This window comes from Heterocephalus glaber, unplaced genomic scaffold (genome assembly GCF_053883595.1).
Source record: "Heterocephalus glaber isolate CG9 unplaced genomic scaffold, H.glaber_assembly_v1.0 deba00001444, whole genome shotgun sequence".
Taxonomy (NCBI): domain Eukaryota; kingdom Metazoa; phylum Chordata; class Mammalia; order Rodentia; family Bathyergidae; genus Heterocephalus; species Heterocephalus glaber.
In genome coordinates, this window is record NW_028258297.1 from 9,650,695 (window position 1) to 9,669,500 (window position 18,806).

The 18,806-nt window shown below is 52.5% G+C and overlaps 1 protein-coding gene across 2 annotated transcripts in view; it reads left to right on the forward strand.

Annotated features, from left to right (window-relative positions):
* Window positions 1-11,492: 11,492 nt before the first annotated feature.
* Csnk1e (casein kinase 1 epsilon) overlaps window positions 11,493-18,806 on the forward strand; it is a 31,259-nt gene continuing 23,945 nt past the window's right edge. The window contains exon 1 of one of the 2 annotated variants that reach the window (XM_021258995.2): window positions 11,493-11,592. The gene's annotated coding sequence lies outside the window, so the exon portion shown is untranslated. The remainder of the gene's footprint in view (window positions 11,593-18,806) is intronic. The other variant, XM_087213890.1, reaches the window with a different exon arrangement.

Below are 18,806 nucleotides of genomic sequence, written 5' to 3' on the forward strand. Positions count from 1 at the left end.
AAATATTTTTGAAATAAGAAATTGAGTCACCTCTTACTAAAGCCAACTGGTAATTTGGAAGTGATTTGATTCAGAAACAGCGAGGGGGAGGAAATAAATTGTCCTTCTTTGTCTGGAAATAGATCAAAATCAAAAGATTTGCCATGATGTTAATGTCAAAAAAAACTAGGCTTCAAAGCAAAAGCATTATTCACAACAAAGAAAGAGTACAGAGTTCCCGGACTATATTACAATTCTAAACTCATACACACCTAATAACATTACCTCAAAATATATAAAGGAAAACAAGGAAAAATAAACAAGCCCACTGTTATGCTTAGAGGCTTTATCACAACCTTTCAGTGACTGACCCATCCAGAAGATGAAAGAATCTCTAAGAATATAGATGATATAAACAAAACAGATATTCAGTACCTTTAGTAATCAGGGAAATGCAAATCAAGGCCAAAAAGAGCTGGAATTCTACTCCCACCAGACTGGCAGAGATTCTGAAGTTGCACAGTGCCAGATTTGGTGGGGATGTGGCTCAGTGGGGGCTCTCATCCTCTTAGGGTGGGAGTGCAAGTCGGTTCAACCTCCCTGGAAAATAAAGTTGAACGTGTTGCACATGTGATAATTTAGCAATTCTCATCCTCAACTAATTATTTAGGGAGATCTATATGTGGCCAATCTGTAAGGAAAACCTGTGGAAGGGGGTGAAGGTGAATTCCTTTGGTGTTGGCAATCTTTATGGGCAGTGTGCACAAGGTTTCTCTATTGTTTTTCTTTAAATTTTGTATCTCAGGGCCAGGTATTTAGCTCAGTGGTTCTGCTGCCTGCCTCACAAGTGCAAGGACCTGAGTTTGAGCCCAGTACCTAAATAAATAAATAAATAAATAAATAAATAAATAAATTTTGTATCTCTATGCACTGCTGTAATCCCACCACTTGGGGGGACCAAGGCAGGAGAATCACCCCAAGTTTGAGGCCAGCCTGGGCTACACAGTGAGTTCAAGCCCACCTTGAACTACATAGCCAGACAAACACATTAAATAAATAATTACTGAAGTAAATAAATAATGCTATATCTTTTACACACGTATCTTACAATAAAAAGTTATATCAGCATATTCATGTGTATCACATGTGGGTCTAAATGTAAAAAGGCCTGGAAGGAGACTGTTCATAGTGGCTCTTCCTTGAGTGTGTCATTGGGAAAGCAGGTTGAAAAAGACTACTTCAAATACTTCTGGATTATTGGATTTCTGTGTGTGTGTGTGTGTGTGTACATGGGATAGAACCCAGGGGTGCTCTATCACTGAGCTATGTCCCCAGCCCTATTCATTTTTGTTTTGAGGTTTATTTTGAGATAGGGTCTTCTTATGTAATCCAGGCTGGCTTTGAACTCATGGTGATCCTCCTGCCTCAGCCTCCAAATTCTGGGATTACAGGCATGTGCCACCATACCTGGCTTATTTTTTATTTTGAGATAGGGTCTTGCTAAGTTGCCCAGGCTGGCCTTGAATTTTCAACCCTCCTGCCTCAGCCTCCTGAGTAGCTGGGGATAGAGGCATGCACCACCACACCTGGCTGGAATGTTTTTCCCTAAATGTGTATGACTTGGGTAATTTTAAAGACCTAATTAAAGCAAGCAAAGCAAAACAAAACCTAAATAACACTGACTTGAGATGAATGGAAATGCTAAAGATATTTTAGGAGCAGGCAGCAGGCTGGAAGCAGCAACCACTCTCTGGTGAGTCCTGTGACCTCCCTGAGCCCTCATCTCTGAGGTGAGGTCTGGGGGATCCCGGGGTACCCAGCAGGACGAGATGGGCAGGGCTGGGTGTGGGTGTGGGGGGGTGGGGGGATGCATGTGCAGGGGCCTTGGGGGACTAAGGGGTGTGGAGCCCAGCAAAGGGACCAGAGTTTGCCTGGGGCTGGGGAGTGGGCAGGTGGGGTCCACTGGGGCCAGCCAGGTCTAGGGGTTCCATGGGGGGAGCTTTGCTCAGGATTCTGCAAAAGAGAGGCTAAGGGCTAGCACAGACTTTATTTAGGACTAGAGGAGTCATGCAAACATATGCAAAAATCATGCAAATGATTCTGGCTGAGTGGCCCTGGGAAGAGGACCCAGCTGGTGATTTTGTTCCCCAAGTGTGGTCCAGGGCCACCTGCATGTGACAGAGTCACCTGGGAGCTCATCCTAGTCCCTGCCACCCCCAGACCTGCTGCTTCCATCCTGTAAGGCTCCTGTTTAGAGAGCTCCCAGGTGATTATTTACTTCCGCATTCATTTGTTGGGCACGCACGTGGGCACGCGTTATAATTATAGCGCACTTGAATCCACACACACCAGAGCACGAGTGTAAACAGGCAGACAGGAAGCAAGTTGCCTGTCTGCAGCCTCCACCCCGTGAGGAGGTTTCGGGTCCCGTGTGCCCTGCCGGAAGCCCGTTGCACACCCCACAGACTGGGGCTCTGATCTTGCAGACCCCAGCATCTTGGACTTTGGGTCCCCAAGCTCTCATTTCTTCTTGTCTTTGTTCTCTCACTGAGACTTCACTAGGAGCCCACTGAATGCCAGGCTTACGCCAGGTGTGAGGGAGACCGACCGCCGCCCCCAGCCCAGTCTTGGATTTGCTAAGGTCAGTGCTGCCTGGTGGTTAGAGCCATGGGGGCCAGCTCAGAGGCAGCCCTCTGTCTCCCTGTCTGTGTCAGGGGGTGGTAGCACCTGCTGCTCGGGACGCAATGCTATGGGCTGAGATCTCTCCCAGGAATGGGGGCTGAGTAGGAATTTCTTTTGTAAATGCTGGTCACTGGTCAGTATGGTGGCACATCCTAGTACTCAAGGAGGCTAAGGCAGGAGGATTACAAGTTCAAGCCTGACCTGGGTAATTCAGCAACTTTGCAAGACCCTGTGTCTCAAAAAAAGGCCTGGGGATGTAGCTCAGTGCAAAGGCCCTGGGTTCAACCCTCAGTGCCGCAATCAATCCCTCAATGGTTAAATAAGTCCCAGTTTCCTCCATCCTCCACCAAACTAACAGGGTACCTGCCTCAAGTCTGTCGCTTTCGTGCTTTGAAAGAGAATTTAATCCTCCCGATCCAGAGGCTGGGGCGTAGCTCAATGGTAGTACAGCTGCCTGTCCTGCACAAGGCCAGCTTCAAGCCCCAGCTCTGCAAGAAAATAAATAAAGGAGGGCATCGTGGTCCACACCTGTAATCTCAGCACTGGGGAGGCTGAGGCAGGAGGATCACTGGGGGCTCGAGGCCAGCCTAGGCTACATAGTGAATTCAAGGCCAGTCTGAACTATATAGCGAAATCTTGCCTTTAAAAATAATAATAATAATAAATAAACAAATGGCATCGGAATGAATCCTCACACCGCCTGTGTAGGGGCGGTGAGTGTGAGCGCCAATTTCCTGCTGAGCATGTGGCTGTGAGTGAGAGACCTGCCAGAGACCCACTGCTTCTAGGCGCCTCGATCCCCTCAGTCGGGACAAAGCTCCTGCCTTGGCCCAGGCCGCCAAGGCAGGGCACCCTCGCATCTCATGAGCACCTGCTGGAAGCGAGCCAGGCTTCACGCTTGCAGGTGAACAGGTCCGGACCGCCTCTGGAGAGCGAGCGGCCTGCGCGCTCAGATCCCCACACCCCACGTCCGCCCAAGGGGTCCCGCCGCGCTCTGCAGTGCCCGCGGTGGCCACACGGGGGCAGCAGACGAGCGTGCCCGAGGGAGGCGCCCGGCGGAAAGGGGACCAGGAACTGGGGACCCGGGCCAGGGAGTCCTCCCCCGGGAGCCTCAGTTTCTCCATCTGTCAAATGGATTAGGCTGCCTGCAAGGGGCCTCTTTCACTCTCGTCGGGGGGGGGGGAGTAGCAGATGAAGATACTGAGGGTCAGAGGGCCAGAGGCAGGGCCAGGACTCGAACCTGCATCTCTCAGGCTGTCTACACTGCTGGCCCCAGGGGAGGCTTGCTGAGTCCTGCCCTGGCTTGGCTCCAGCCTGAGTGCTTGTCTCTGGGTGCTCTAGCCACGACATCGGGCTTCCACTTTCCAAGAAGGAGCAGTTGCAGCCACATGGCAGGCAGTAGACTGGAGTTGGCTCTGAGTCTGCCCAGCCTCCGGTCCCACCCTTTCTTAGCTGCTTCCCTCCCAGAGGGGGTGCAGAGAGTGGGTTCCTGTGCCTCAGTTTCCCCAGCCCTCCCATCCACTGCACAAAAAGAGCAACAGGCCAGCCGGTTGTGGTGGTTCACACCTGTAATCCCAGTACTTGGAAGGCTGAGGCAGGAGGATTACCGTAAATTAAAGGCCAACCTGAGCTGCATAGTGAATTCAAGTCCAGCCTGGAATACGTAATGAGACCCTTCCTCATAAAATAAATAATAAAAAGTAGCAAAACAGAAGAGGGCTCTTGTGGCCCTCCTGAAGAGATATTGTGGGGCTGGTGCTGGGGATAGCCTGGGGTCACATGAGCAGGGCAGCTGGGGGAGTCCCAGCCCGCCTTCCAGGTGCCCCAGTTTGGGGAAGACAGAAGGTCTCAGACAGGGCCACCAGGCCCAGCGTCAAGGGCTGTGGAGGGGCAGAGGACAGAGCCCAGGGAGCCACGCTGACAACCTTCGCCCAAGCTGTGCCTGACCTTGGGCGAGGTGGGAAATGACCTGATCCTGGTCTCCAGATTCTGCCCCGGCAGAGACAGGCATGAGGCAGAGAGGCAGAGGTTCCTCCCGCCCTGCATCTTGGTCCCCATCCATCATCGTCATCATCATGGGCTTCGGAAAAATTCTGAGAATTTCCTGCCCAGCGCAGAGGCAGGAGAAGCCAATAGGGCCTAGGCTCTCTGGGCTGAGGTGGGAACACTCCAGGCCCAACCCTGTTCATGGTTCCCTGCCTGACTCCCAGAGGAGCCGCCCAATACCAGTGTGGCTCCCTGTGTGGGACACTGCTGGTGGCCAAAGTCGTCAAGACTTTGAATAGAATGGTGGCTGCTGGGGTGGGGTGGGATGGGGAGCTAGTGTTTTTTGGTATCAGATTTTCCCCAGCCCTTTTTATTTTTTATTCTGAGGCAGGGTCTCACTAAGTTACCGAGGCTGACCTTGAACCTGAGATCCTCCTGTCTCAGCCTCCCCAGAAGCTGGGATTACAGGTGTGCTTTACTGAACCAGGCAGGAGTGAGTCTGATGGACACAGGGCTTCAGTTTGGGGTGGAAAAGTTCCAGAGACAGTGGTGGTGAGGGCTGAGCACAACGTGAATGTCCCCAACATATCTGCCCCTCAGAAATGGTGACAATGGTAAGTTTCAATTGATCTGTACTTCACTACAATTTTAAGAATTATTTCCACTTAAACAATTAAAAAGAAATGAGTAACCCCAGCACTTGGGAGGCTGAGGTAGGAGGATCAAAGCAAGTTCAAGGCCAGCCTGGGCTACATAGTGAGTTGAAGTTCAGCCTATTGTATATAGCAAAGCCCCATCTCAAAAACCAAAAAATAAATAAGTAAATAAATAAATCTCCAGGTCCTAGGCAGTGCCAGTGCACAGTAGCGGCCAAGCCTGAGTCAGGCGCTCTGGGTTCCCACCCTGTCCCAAATTTGCTGCTGTGTGGCATCAGAGAAAAGACCCCTCTCTGGGCTTCAATTACAACCTTCAAGGAAACATGGCCTCGGGCGCAGCTGGTCCCTGGGGATGAGCTCCCCAGGGTGCAGCACGGGCGGGGCAGAGGGAGTCCTCAGGCCTGGGGGCGGGGCCTGGGCAGGCAACAAGGCCAGGTGACTGTCCCCACAGCAGGGTGCCGGGAGAGCTCACTCACCACCCCCACATGGAATGCTCTATCACCCGCTCTGGTCACGGCCTGTGTCACCTCAGGGCCTGTCAGCACCCAGGGTTTCAAGGAATTTCCCTCTCTGGAGGGCACCCCTGCCTGGGGCCATGCCGGCTCTGGACACGGTGACTGCACAGGAAGACCTCTGCTGACTCTATCCTCGGTCCGCACGCTGACTGCATGTCCCACATGTCTGAGGCCCAGTCACATCCTCCCAGCGCTGTGCTCTCACCTCCTAGGACTGTGGGATCCTCCACCCCACCCAGAGCCGGGGCCTGCAGTACCTACCTTCCTGTCCTCTGCCCAGCTGACCGTGAGCCTCCCTCAGCCCCAGGCCACTCAGCAGTAAAGAGCCCACCCTGGCATGTGTGCTCGGAGGACAAAAATAAACTGCGGTCCCAGGCTGGGAGCCCTAGCCCCAGCTTGGAGCCCCTGCTCAGGGTGGGCCTCTGCCGGACACTGGGACTCGGTGACCCTGTCCCCAAATATCTGGGACTCTCACCGCCCGGAGGCCCCCGGACCTGCCAGTGAGGAAGGGGTGGGGTGTGTCTTCGCCGGTCTCCCTGGAAAAGTCTAGAAAAGCTTCTGAGAGCAGAAAAAGTAAGGCTTGAAAGAGACTGCTGCAATTCAGTCAGAAACCCATCCGCTACCTGGCAAACAGCTCAGGGACTTCTCTCCAACGTAGGCCCATCAGAAAGGCAGGAGTCAGTCGGGGAGAAGGAAAGAGGTCCCTAACCCTGGGGACAGCCCCCACCAGCCTCTTCGGATGGCTCTTTCTATCAGTCTAGCTCTTATTTTCCCTCTTAATAAAGTGTAACTTAGGCCAACGATGGCCCCTCTGGTCAAATGACCTGAGGCTTTGGAGCTGAGAAAGCGGCACCAGTGAATGAGAAGTTGGCCGCGCCTTGCAGCTGGGGGTGAAGGGGCAGTGCCAGGGCCCCCGCCAGGCAATGGATGGGAGCTGCATGCTGGTGCCCACTGCTCTGGGGCTCAAAAGCCCAGGATGCCATCCTCTCCCCCTGAGCCTCAGTTTCCTCATCTGAAAAATGGGGAGGCAGCTATGAGGATTAATCCAGGAAAGCAACTAACACAGGCTACGACAGGTCCCACCTTCACCCTCCTGCCCTCCGAGGAGCCTGCCAACTCTGCTCGCAGGGCCTCCCTTGAGGTTAAATGGGCACAACCGCCAGGCGCAGTGCTGCACACCTGTGATCCCAGCACTCGGGAGGCTGAGGCAGGAGGATGGCAACCTCAAGGCCAACGTGGGCACCTTAGTGAGATCTTGTTTCAAAATTTAAAAAAAAATTAAAAGGGGGTTGGGGGGCCCCAGTCACTGAGCCACCACAAAGGACCAAGCAGCCTCTCCCTTGTCTCTCCATGCTCGGTCCCCCTATATCCCTTCTCCCACAGCTGTCCTTTTCTGGAGCGTTTCCACCGAGGACAAGGAATCAAATGGTGTGTCCACTATCCAGAACCTCCACTCTTTCCTTGTTTTTGCTTTTATTTTCATTTGAGGTTTTGTTTTTATTTTTCCTTTTTTTTTTTTTTGGTACCAGGGATCGAACTCGGGTCCTTGCGCTTGCAAGGCAGGTGGTGGAACCATTGAGCTAAATCCCCTGCCTATTTTTCCTTTTTGTGAGACAGTGCCTCACTATGTGATCCAGGCTTGGCCTTGAACTTGAAAGGATCGTCCTGCCTCAGCCTCCCAAGTGCTGGGATCACAGGCTTGTGCCCACCTAGACCCTCCAGTTTCCCTATCCATTTGCTGATGCAAGTAAGGGTGACACCTGCTTCCTGCTGGCCCTGAGGACTCTGCCCACACGAGAATTCAACAGAGAGCGGGCAGGAGGGCCCGAGCTCTCCGAGGACGATGCAGGCATTCGGGAAGCAGTCTGTCAACACGGTGCTGTCACTGAGCCCTGGAACTCAGGGGAGCGGTTGGGCTCATGCTGGCCAGCACAGTGGGTGGAAGGGCGGCGGGGTCCAGGGCTTGTGGCTCACTGAGGCCTAAGTAAGGGTTTCCTTGCAACAAGCAGTGTCCCCCTCCTTACTATGAGCTCCTGCACCTCCCAGCTGTGCACTGTGAGCCTCTGGGATCCACTCCCATGTGGGTCTTTGTGGCTCTGTCGTGCAGTTCACCAAGAAGGGACACGGGGTGCAGCTCCCAGCACAGCAAGAAAGAAAAGAAGACAGAGGGCCGGAGATGTAACTCAGTAGTTCCGTCATCTGCCTCGCAAGCCCAAGTTCCCAAGTTCGGTCCCTGGTACCAAAAAAAGATAGAAAACACTTGGGAAGCTGAGGCAGGAGGATCTCTGTGAATTCAAGGCCAGCCTCAGTTATAATAGTGAGTTTAAGGCCAGCCTGAACCTCTCAAGACCCTGCCTAAGAAAAAGAAAGAAAGAAAAAAAGGAAAAGACAGAAACCCTGGCCCCCACCGCGGCTTTTTCACACAAATAATCACTTTGTCCCGGGCAGGCTTTCTCCCTTAACGCCACTTCCTGTGGCTCTTTCTCTGTTTGTGCAGGAAGACATCCTGTCCTTTCCTTTTCTCGGCTCCATGGTATTGCTGGGCGAAGGTCCTGTCCTCACCTCTCCGTCCCGTCGCTGCCCAAAGAGGCTGCTTTGCTCCCTGGGACCCTTGGTACAGGCCATGCCCTCTGGTGTGCGGAGAATTTGAAATTTTGGGCCAAATGTAACTTGGTGTTGTCATCGTGATAGGTGTGGTGTTGTCCAACTGAGGGCTGTGCCTGTTTCAGCATTGCTGAACTATTTTACGAAGAGCTGGGCATGGTGTTACCCACCTGTGATCCCAGTATCCTGGGAGACTGAGGCAGGAGGATTACAAATGTGAGCCCAGCCTGGGCTACTTAGCAACTTACGGAGACCCTGTCTCAGAATTTTTTTAAAAAAAGTTTTAAATAGGCTTGGGGGTGGGGGTAGGCCAGGGATGAGGGCAGGCATGGTGCACACCTGTGACCCCACCACTCAGGAGGCTGAGGCAGGGGATCTCAGTGAGTTCGAGGCCAGCCTGGGCTGCATAGTGAGTTCAAGCCCATGCAGGACTCGCCTTCAGATTTCTAGTTGGTGCTCTGCATGCTTCTGTCTGTAATGAGGTCCTTGCATCTTAAGCAGGCAAAAGCCCAGCTGCTTCCTCTCCTGCCAGCCCCAGGGCAGTCGTCTCTGAGGTTGCCAGGGTGAGGAGCAGAGTCCTTGGCCACAACCCGATTACATTTCAGGCCTCCTCCGATGGTGGCCCATTCCTCTGCCTGTCCTCCCCAGGCTGAACTCCTACACATACATGGAAGCCCAGTTCAGTGCTGCCTCCTCCATGGAGACCTCATTCACTCCCACATTCTCTTAGGGCTCTGAGTGCCTTGTCTATATCCATAATTATCAAAATAAGAGCTGTGTCGTCCTTTTCCTGTCCCAAAGAATCTCCTGACATGAACCACCAAATAAATGACTCGTGAAAGCCAGGTCCCCACACATGTGGCTTTTTGGGGTTTTTGGACACAGGGTCTTGTTGTGTGGTTCAGGCTGGTCTCCAATTTTTAACCCTTCTGCCTTGGCCTCCTAAGCACTGGATTACAGGTGTGTGCCACCATGCCCAGCTTGCTTTGTCTTCAAGAGACAGAGTCTCAATATGTTGCACAGGCTGCCCTCCAATTTGTGGGCATAAGTAAGCCTCCTGCCTCAGCCTCCCCAGTAGCTGGGACTACAGACACATGCCATCACAACCAGCAAATTAGGGAAATTGAACATGGGTTGGAGATTAAATAATCTAAGGAGAGAAATAGTGTCACTTGGGCTGGGCGTGTTGGCACACCCTGTACTCCCAACACAGAGGGAGGCTGAGGCAGGAGGATGGCAAGTTCAAACTCACCTGGGCAATTTAGGGACTTAGAGAGACCCTATCTCAAAATAAGAAATGGAAAAGAGCACAAGATGTAGCTCAGAGCAAAAGCCAGAGTTCTATCCCCAGCACCACAAACAAGACAAAGCAATAAAGGAATTTCATAAAAGTGAAATAAGCCCATTAGACACTGAAAATGGGGGAAGAGGAAAGGGAGAAAAGCACCTCACAATGCCACCACCTGGAAATGTCACAGTGCACATTGTTTCCCCAAGCTTTTCCTCATACATAGTGTTTTGTTTGTAAGTACAACCGTAATCCTGCTGTCACTACCTATTTACATCCTGGTTTGATTCTCTTCATATTATAACAGATTCCCTCATATGATAAGCTGTTTGTAAACATACTTTCAGTGCTTGTATAATATTCTATTGTGTGTTTGTGCTAGGAACCAATCCCCTTTGTAAGACATTTTTTCTCTTCTTTTTATGGTACTGGGGATTGAACTGAGGGCATGCTGATCTACATTCTCAGCCCTTTTAAAAATATTTCATTTTATCTATTTATTTTGCAGTCCTGGGGTTGGAACCCAGGGCCTCACGCATGCCAGACAACTGCTGTACCACTAAACTGCATTCCCATCTTTTTACAACAAATTTTATTATTTATTTATTTATTTATTTATTTAGGGGTTTTTTTGAGACAGGTTCTCACTGTGTAGTTTAGGCTGGCCTTGAACCCACTATGTAGCCCAGGCTGGCCTGGAACTCAAAGCAATCCTCCTGCCTCAGCCTTCTGGGTGCTGGGATTACAGGTGCATGTCACCATGCCCAGCCTACATTTTTAGTCAGGGTTTTGCTAAGTGGCCTTAGACTCACGATCCTGCCTCAGCCTCCTAAGTAGCTGGGACTCCATGTGTGCACAATTTTAAAGATCTCCACGGCGAACCTGTATTCCAAGTGGCTTCCTTGTGACAGAAAGAGAATTGCCCATTCAAGGCAAAAAACATTTTTCCGAGGCCGGGCATGGTGGCACATGCCTGTAATTCCCAGCACTTGGGAGGCTGTGGCAGGAGGATTGCCATGAGTTCCAGGCCACCCTGGTCTACATAGCGACACCCTGTCTCAAAACACCAGAAGAGGGCCGGGGATTTAGCTCACTGGTTCTGCCGCCTGCCTCGCATGTGGAAAGTCCTGAGTTCGACCCCCAATAACAAAAAAATAAAATACCAGAAGAAAAAAAAGTCTGAGTCAGGAGTATCACTGCAAGTTCGAGGCCAGCCTGGACGATATAGAGAGGCCCTGTCCCAAAAAACATTTTTTGGGTGGCTGGAACCTTTCCGAAGATGTAGGCCTTTTACCTCTGCACTCATCAGCAGGCTGGGATTTTCAACAACAAAAAAAGTGCCAATCTCAGATAACACACAGAAGAGGAGGTCGCTGGGCAGAGCAGCAGATGCCTCTAACCCCAACATTCTGGGAGGCTGAGGCTAGAAGAGCACACGTTCGAGCTCAGCCTGGGCAATTTAGCAAGACCCTGTCCAAAAAACAAACCAAAAAAGGGTGGAAAGGGTTGGGGGCTGGGAGGGGGTAGAAGGGGAGGACACACTCGGTGAGCAGAGGTCCCGAGGACCCGGCTGAATAATCTGAGGGGAATTCAGCTCTGCCTGGGATTCAAGCTCCGGAAGGGCAGATGGGGACCAGCCCACGCGTGGCGTGCGGGCAGCGAGAGCTGTCCCGGCATCTCAGCCCGCAAGCACGAGAACCACGAACCCGCCGGGCCGGGACGCGGGGGCGGGGCCTAGAAGGGGCGGGGCCTGGTCGTGCAGTGACGTCACGACCCCACCCCTCGGCCGGCCGGGTCCTGGGTGCGCTGCTCACCCGCAGAGTCCTCACCTGGAGCGACAGGTGTCCGCGTCTGCATCTCAGAGGCGACCTCCGGGTGCCAGGTGAGCGCCCGCAGCTGCGTGAGTGGGAGCGGGGTGAGGAGAGGTCTCGGGGTCCTCGTGGGCGGGCGGAGAGGGGGTCTAGGAGAAGGGGCTGGTGAAGGGGAGCGGGGGAGGTGCTGCCATCGGCAGAGGCCGGTTGCTCCCAAACGCCTTCCTTGGTTCTGGGTTATGGTTGCCAAGTCCCGAAAACTTCTGTCTTTGGAGGATTGGAAGGAGAGGAAGTTGAAGAGGAGGCAGCAAATTTCCAAATACTTCAACCACAAATGTATTGTTACTGTTTTAATACGATGTTTTTTCCTCGTTGTGAAAGAAGTGTGCGCTGATTGACTGTTTGGTAAATGGAGAAAAGTGGAAAAAAATTCTCTATGGCATTAAGACACAGCAAAATCACTGTGGATATTTGGGTCCATTTCCATTCAGTCTCTTTTGTTTTCTCTGCATAATCAATTTAATATAATTTCATCAACTGTGTTTACAGTTTTTATGTTTTGCTTTTCCTCTCTGAACGTGGTCATAAGCATTTTCTTGTGTTGTGTTAGTCACCACCTGAGGATGTGTAGTCACTGTTAAATGGCTGCAACTTACATGTGAAGGCTGGGAACCATTCTTAACCTCGGCAGGAAGGAACTGAGTGGTGACGGCGAGGTGACCTCACCCTGGGGTCGAGAGAAAGCCCTTTGCTACCTCCAAGTGTCAGTTTCTCCATCTGGGAAATGGACAGATAGGGCAATTTCCCCAGGGGTTAGCGACCTCCAGCCCCCAGACGGGCGAGATCCTGGGCCTGAGCCTCCAGAAGAGGATCCGATTGAGGGGTGGGGCGCGGGGAGGTAGAATTTATTGATCAGCTCATTGTATAGATGAGGAAACAGGCTGAGAAGACAGGGCTTGTTCACAAGCCAGGTGGGGAGCAGTCAAGGAGTAGGTCTGGACTTGGGGCTCCTAAATTTCGTTGGGGTCTCTATGTGCAACTCCTGGATGGGGGCATAGGGAGGGGAGGTCGAGGCTAAGTCCTGGGCTGCACCAGAACCACTAAGGCTTGCTTAGGGAAAACAGAAGTCTGCTTTCCAACTTCCGTTTCTGCATGGGTGACATGGGGGTGACAGTTCTCCATCTACCTGCTTCCTGGGGCTGTCTGTGGACAGGTAGCCTGGCCTTCCTTCTACTCCCAGGCACCTGTTCCATCTGGCCATCTTTGGAGGGGGGCCTGGGTGCCTGTCAGCTGACTCAGGTAGACCTGTGGCCACCCCGAGTTAGGATGGGAGTGCACATTTCCCCAAGCGGTCTGTTTCCCACCCTGGGACTCACTCTAGGCTCCTCATTGGGATTTTCCTGGGATGGGCACCTTCTTATTACTCTCTTTTTCCCCTAGTACTCAGGTCCCCACACCCCGAAGCTACCCCTCCAGGACAATAATGGGGGCTTCAGGGCTCCCCAGTGGTTGGGGTCGGGGATCTCCGATGTTCTGAAACAGTCAGGGAAGTCACCTTGCCAGGCACAGAAAATTGGAGGTGGCTCACCGCATAGTCAGAACCTTAGTCATTCAGAGTGACAATTAGCCCCAGGACTGAGAGTCAAGTGCCTGCCATGCGTGGGCCGGAAATGATCGTGTCTGAAATACTCATGCTCTACCGCTGAGCGGGGCGGGAGACTGCCGCCGATGCTTAGGAAGACCTCGGCTCTGGTCCTGCCTGCCTTAGGGCAATCCTGTGCTTTTAGTATCAGTTTTATTTATGCATTTATTTATTTGTGTATGGTCCTGGGGATCAGAGCCAGGGCCTCACACACGCTAAGCAGAAGCTCTGCTACCCAGCTCACCCCAGCCCTCAGCACGATGCCACGAAACAGGTAGATTGTGACTCCCCAGAGAGGGAAACTGAGGCACAGAGAGGCTGGTGCGTCACCCCGGTGAAGCCAGGACCCAGGCTCAGGCTGTCTAATGACCCTGCCTGCTCTGTTACTGCTTATGCAGCTTCTTTCACCCAAGATGGTGTCTGGTGGGATGCCCTGCAGGTTCTCAAAGGCATTACCGTGCCGTCACCCTGGCCCCCATGAGCCCTGCCTCAGCCCTGTGCACACTGAGGTACAGTGACCTGTCCCTGGGTCTGGGCCACGTGGAGCAGGCAAGGGATTCCAGGCTGAGTCTCATGGACCCGTTGCCTCTGGACCCATAGAGGCCCAACCAGGCCCAGCTCTGCCCTGGTACCTGGATTAGTAACAGCTTCAGCCACCACTCACACTTTGGCCTCTGGGTGGTAGGCTTCAGGAGATGTATTAAACTATGAACTATGAGCTGAACTATGTACTTAGCAAGACCCTGTTCCCGAGACCCCCATCTCAAAAAAAAATTTAGAAGTATAAGACTAAAAACTAAATACAAATACAAATCAAAAAAGATTTTAGGATTTCTTTTTTTTTTTTTTTTTTTAGGCAGGGTCTCACTGTGTAGTTTAGGCTGGCCTTGAACTCACCTTGTAGCCCAGGGTGGCTTTGAACTCATAATGATCTTCCTGCCTCCGCTGCCACCTGGGTGCTGAGATCACAGATGTGTGCCACCACAGATTCCAGCCTCTTTTTTGCCACACCACACTGGTTACTCAGGGAGCCTGCTGGGGATGGGCATCTGCTCTGGAAACAGCTACCTGAGTGCTCAACAGAAGCCACTGGATACTTCCAGAGTCAGAGAGTGGTGTTTGTGGGCCAGGGGAGTCTGGTAGGGCCTCAGATGTCACAGGGAGGTTCCACTTGGCATGCGTGGAGGAGGGAGACAGGGCAGGGTGGGGCTCCAGGCTGAGTCTGGAGAGGTAAGTTGGGGACCTCCACAGCCTTGGTGAACATGAGCTCAGATTCTCTAACCTCCCCAGCTGGGTTTCTCCCTGTAGCACAGGCAAGGTGCTCTGCAGTGTGGTGGTGGTGAGGGCAGGGAGCCATGGAATTAGGTAAGACTCGGGGATCGGAGCCACTGTGGAGCCTGGCACACTGTCCATCCAGATAATGCTGATTTTCTTCCTGTCTTTCCATACATGGTGCTAAGCTACCCTGAGCAGCCTGCTGGGAAAACCCCACAATCAGCTGCCTGGGGTTGGGGACCCTCTGCGCCTCTATCTTCCTCTGGCCTCAGCCTCTGGGCCCCCATTTCTCCGTAGGCCGGAATTGGGAAGTAGTCAGGCTCTGAGGCCTCAGGACCTGTCGCAAAGCTGTATTTGTGTAGCCCATTACATAAAGGTTAGGAGAACAGAGCCAGGCACCATCGCACACCTGTAGTTGCAGTACTTGGGAGGCTGAGGCAGGAGGATGGCTTATTTGAGGCCAGCCTGGGCTACATAGAGACCTGAGGGCTGGGGTGCCTAGCATGCTTGAGGCCCTGGATTCCATCCCTAGCCCTTAGAGGGGAGGGATACAAGAAGGAAAACATTGTGGTCCACATCCTGGAGTCTTGGAGCAGAAGGTACTGTTTGTTTTTCTCCTTGGGTGTGGCCAGCTTCTACGTCACATTTGTTGTTTTGTTTCTGAAACAGGGTCTCACTATGTAGCCCAGGGCGACCTCAAACTTGAGGTGATCCCCCTGTCTCGGCCTCCCGAGTGCTGGGATTACAAGCGTGTGCCACCCCACCCGGCTGCAGTCATATCGTCAGCTCTGGGCAAGCGAGCACAGCAAGGGCGGACCTCTCAGGCCCTGCGAGGAGCTGGCATCGGGACGTGTTGTGGGCGGCTGTGTGACGTGGCCAGGGACGTGAGGGGTCACAGTGACTCCGAGAGCTGTGTGGGGACAGGATTGTGGTCCAGCTAATGAGGGGTTGTGCATCCCGGCTCAGGGATCTTTCCCATTGGGCGGAAGGGGCACAAGTCTGCCGCAAACAAAAAGGGTCAGAGGAGCAGTGGGGCAGGAGGCAGGGGCTGGGAGGGGGACTGAGCTGGGGCAGGGTGAGGGGCCTTGGGAAGTTCAGGGATGTTCAGTTCCCCCCTGTGGGACACGTGGGACACATGACAAGTGTTCCTGCTCCTCTGGGACTGGATTCTGGGACGGAAACAGTGGCATGAGGATGGCTGAGAGAGGGCTGGCCCCCTTGCAGCCCTGTGGGCAGGGGAAGACAGAGAGGCCACTGGTGGAAGGTGGAGGGGTGCAGAGGAGCACGGGACAGGGCCTGTCCCCAAGGAAAGGCTGTTGGGCACAGTGTGGCCCCAGCATGGAAAGTGTCAGGCCCCTCTCCACGCCTCAGCACACATACCCTCGCTCATTGCATGGCTATTTATGGGGCACCTTTAGGAGGGGATCTCTTTCTCTCTCTTTCAGAGTTTATATCAAGGTCATTAATATAAGTGAATATTCAGCCAGGCATGGTGGCACACACCTGTAATCCCAGCATTCAGGAGGCTGAGGCAGGAGAATCGCTGTGAGTTTGAGGCCAGCCTGTGCTACATAGTGAGACCCTTTTCAAAAAACAAGCAAACAAACAAAAAGGTTAAAAATAAGTTGGTATTTTCAGTGAGTCCTAAGGAACATAGAGAAAATAAAGCAGGCTATCACTGGGAGAAGGCAGAGGGGTTAGAAGCCCACTCATGACTGTGTGATCAAGGAAGACCTCTAAGAGGAGGTGACTTTTGAATTGTGACCTGGGCCAAGAGCAGGAGACAGCCACTGGCAATCTGGGCCAGATACTTCTAGACAGAAGGAGGAAGCAGCAAGTGCAAAGGTCCTGGGGTCTGAGGACATGAAAGAGAACAGTAAGTGAGGTATGAAATGAGTTTGGGAGCCAGTAGGGGCCAAGTCACTGCCGGCCCTGGGAAAGAATGTGGATTTCATCTATGGGTGTATTTTTAGTAGCCAAGAAATGCTCATGTTTTGAGTGTGGGAATGGTAAGGGGAGGAGCCCTTTCCTACTCACCCCAGACTGTGACCCCAGAGCCTTTCTCCACATGGTGGCTGGGATGTGGAGTCTAGAGGTGGCTCCCAGTCTGACCCAGCCCCTAGTTTCAAAGGGAGACACTGAAGACCTTTGAGGTCACCTTGCTCAGAGCCCCAGAAAGGGGCTGGGAGTCCCCCAAGGTCACCCTGAAATCCAGTGATTGGCCCTGCATTGAAATCCAGACCTCTGGAGCCACTGTGATGGTGCACGCCTGTATTCTCAGCATCCTGGAAGGCTAAGGCAGGAGGATCACAAGTTGGAGCCAAGTGTGAGCAACTCCGAGACCTTGTAACAAAGTACAAAGTAAAAAATCGAGCCCTCTTGCAGCCCTGCCTTCCTGTAGCTGGAGGAGGAGGAGGAGCCACTGGCAGTGATAAACTGACCAGACACGGCCACACACCAAGGTCACCAAGTAGAAGCGGAGAAAAGGAGAGGGTGGCCCAGGCACTACCCCAGGAGCACTGAGGTGGGTAGGACCTAGAGGACATCTAGGAACCGAAGCCACAGGAAGGTGGCATCTATGGGCTGGCTGGGGACCTCTCAGCACTTCAGAGGCCTGGGACAGCTGTGAGCAGGACCCAAGAAGGGAGAGACAGAGGGGCTACAGGGCCCTTGGAAGCGGAGACCGAGGTGGGCAAGGCTAGTTAGCACTGTGACCAAAGACCCAGCAAAAACAATTTAAAGGAGAAAAGATTTAGTTCACGGTTTCAGGCCATGGTCGGCTGGCTCCAAGGCAGAAACATGGCAGAAGGGAAGGGCATTGCAGAGGCTGAGGCAGGAGGATCACAGGTTCAAGCCCAGCCTGGACAACTTAGCAAGTCCCTGTCTGAAAATAAAAAATAAAAAGGTCTGGGGATGTAGCCCCATGCTTCACGAATGTATAAGGACCAATTCCCCATGATGCATGTATTTATTATATATTGCAAACAAATATATACTGATAAAAAAAATGGGAGGGAAATATTTTTCAAAGTTTTATCCTTCAAAGTCATGCCCAGTGACCCACTTCCAAATAGCCTATTACATGTGAACTCATCCCTGCGTTAATACAAGGATGAGGTTAGTGCCCTCACAATCCAACCGCCTGTCCTGGAATCTCCTAATCTGGTCCAGTTGACAGTAAGAGTGAGCCATTCAGCTGAGGCATCTCTAGAGGCCTGGCATGCAGCAGGGGACAGCGCCCCACATGGGTCAGAGAGGGAGGAACGCGTCTCTTTGCAGTCCATTCATTCCCTCCTTATTTGTTAAATGCCTGCGAGGTGCCAGACACTATTCTAAGTATTGGCGACATGGTGGTACCCAAAATAGCATTCACTCCTTGCCTTCATGCAATTTAGCTCCCTCAGAGGGGGATGCAGACCAAAAATAAATAAAAATAAAATAAGCACCATGTAGAGTATGTTAGGTAGTGCTGAGTGCTAGGAAAATGATAGGCCATGCCTCTCTGTGAAGGTGACTTGATTTTATTTTTTGAGACAATATCTCACTATGTAGTTCAGGGTGGCCTTGAACTTATTATGTAGCCCAGGCTGGCCTGGAACTCCTCCTGCGTTACCCTCCCAAGTGCTGGGATTACAGGCGTGCGCCCCCATACCCAGCTAGGGAGCCACTTTAAACTACATCCTGGGACTTTCAAACTGGGAGTCGATTCTGATTCCAGGAGAGAGAGGCCCTGGCTGCTGCAAGGAGGTAGGATTTCTCGTGCTTTGGAACAGTCTCCTCTTCTTGGCTGGCCTTTTCCTCATGTCTGTTTCTTCTCGGAGCTTAAATGGAAAACTCTTTAGGGTTAGAGCTTAGACTTATGGAGGAGTCAGAGGGAAGAGGACTGGGGCTCTCACAGTTGGCTTGTCAGGTGACAGGATCGGGGAGCATCCCTGCAAAGGAGAAAGTGGGTCGAGACAGTGAGGACAGACTGGGAAGGTTCAGGAGCGCGGGCCTCCTCAGCAGGCCTTGGGGGAACCAGAGGCTCGTAAGACCTGTGGTTTCCCTACTAGGGAGGCTGAGGCAGAATGATCGAAAGTTCTTGGTCAACCTGGACAGTTTAGCAAGACTCTGTCTCAAAAAGGGGTGGGGCCTGATGAGGAGAAGGGGATGAGGACATTTCTCCTCAAGGCTGGAGGTGGACTGGGTTAGAAGGGGCAGCAGCCTTGTTCCAGCCCCAGGTTCAGGCTCAAGAGTTGGTATGTGCCCTTCGGCAAGTGCTAGACCCTTGGAGTCCCCTTGGTGACCGTGGAAAGAATTCACATTCCATCTGTTGTCCTTGGAGATAATACCAAGGATGTGGGGTGCTTGGTAGGTGCTGAAGAAAAG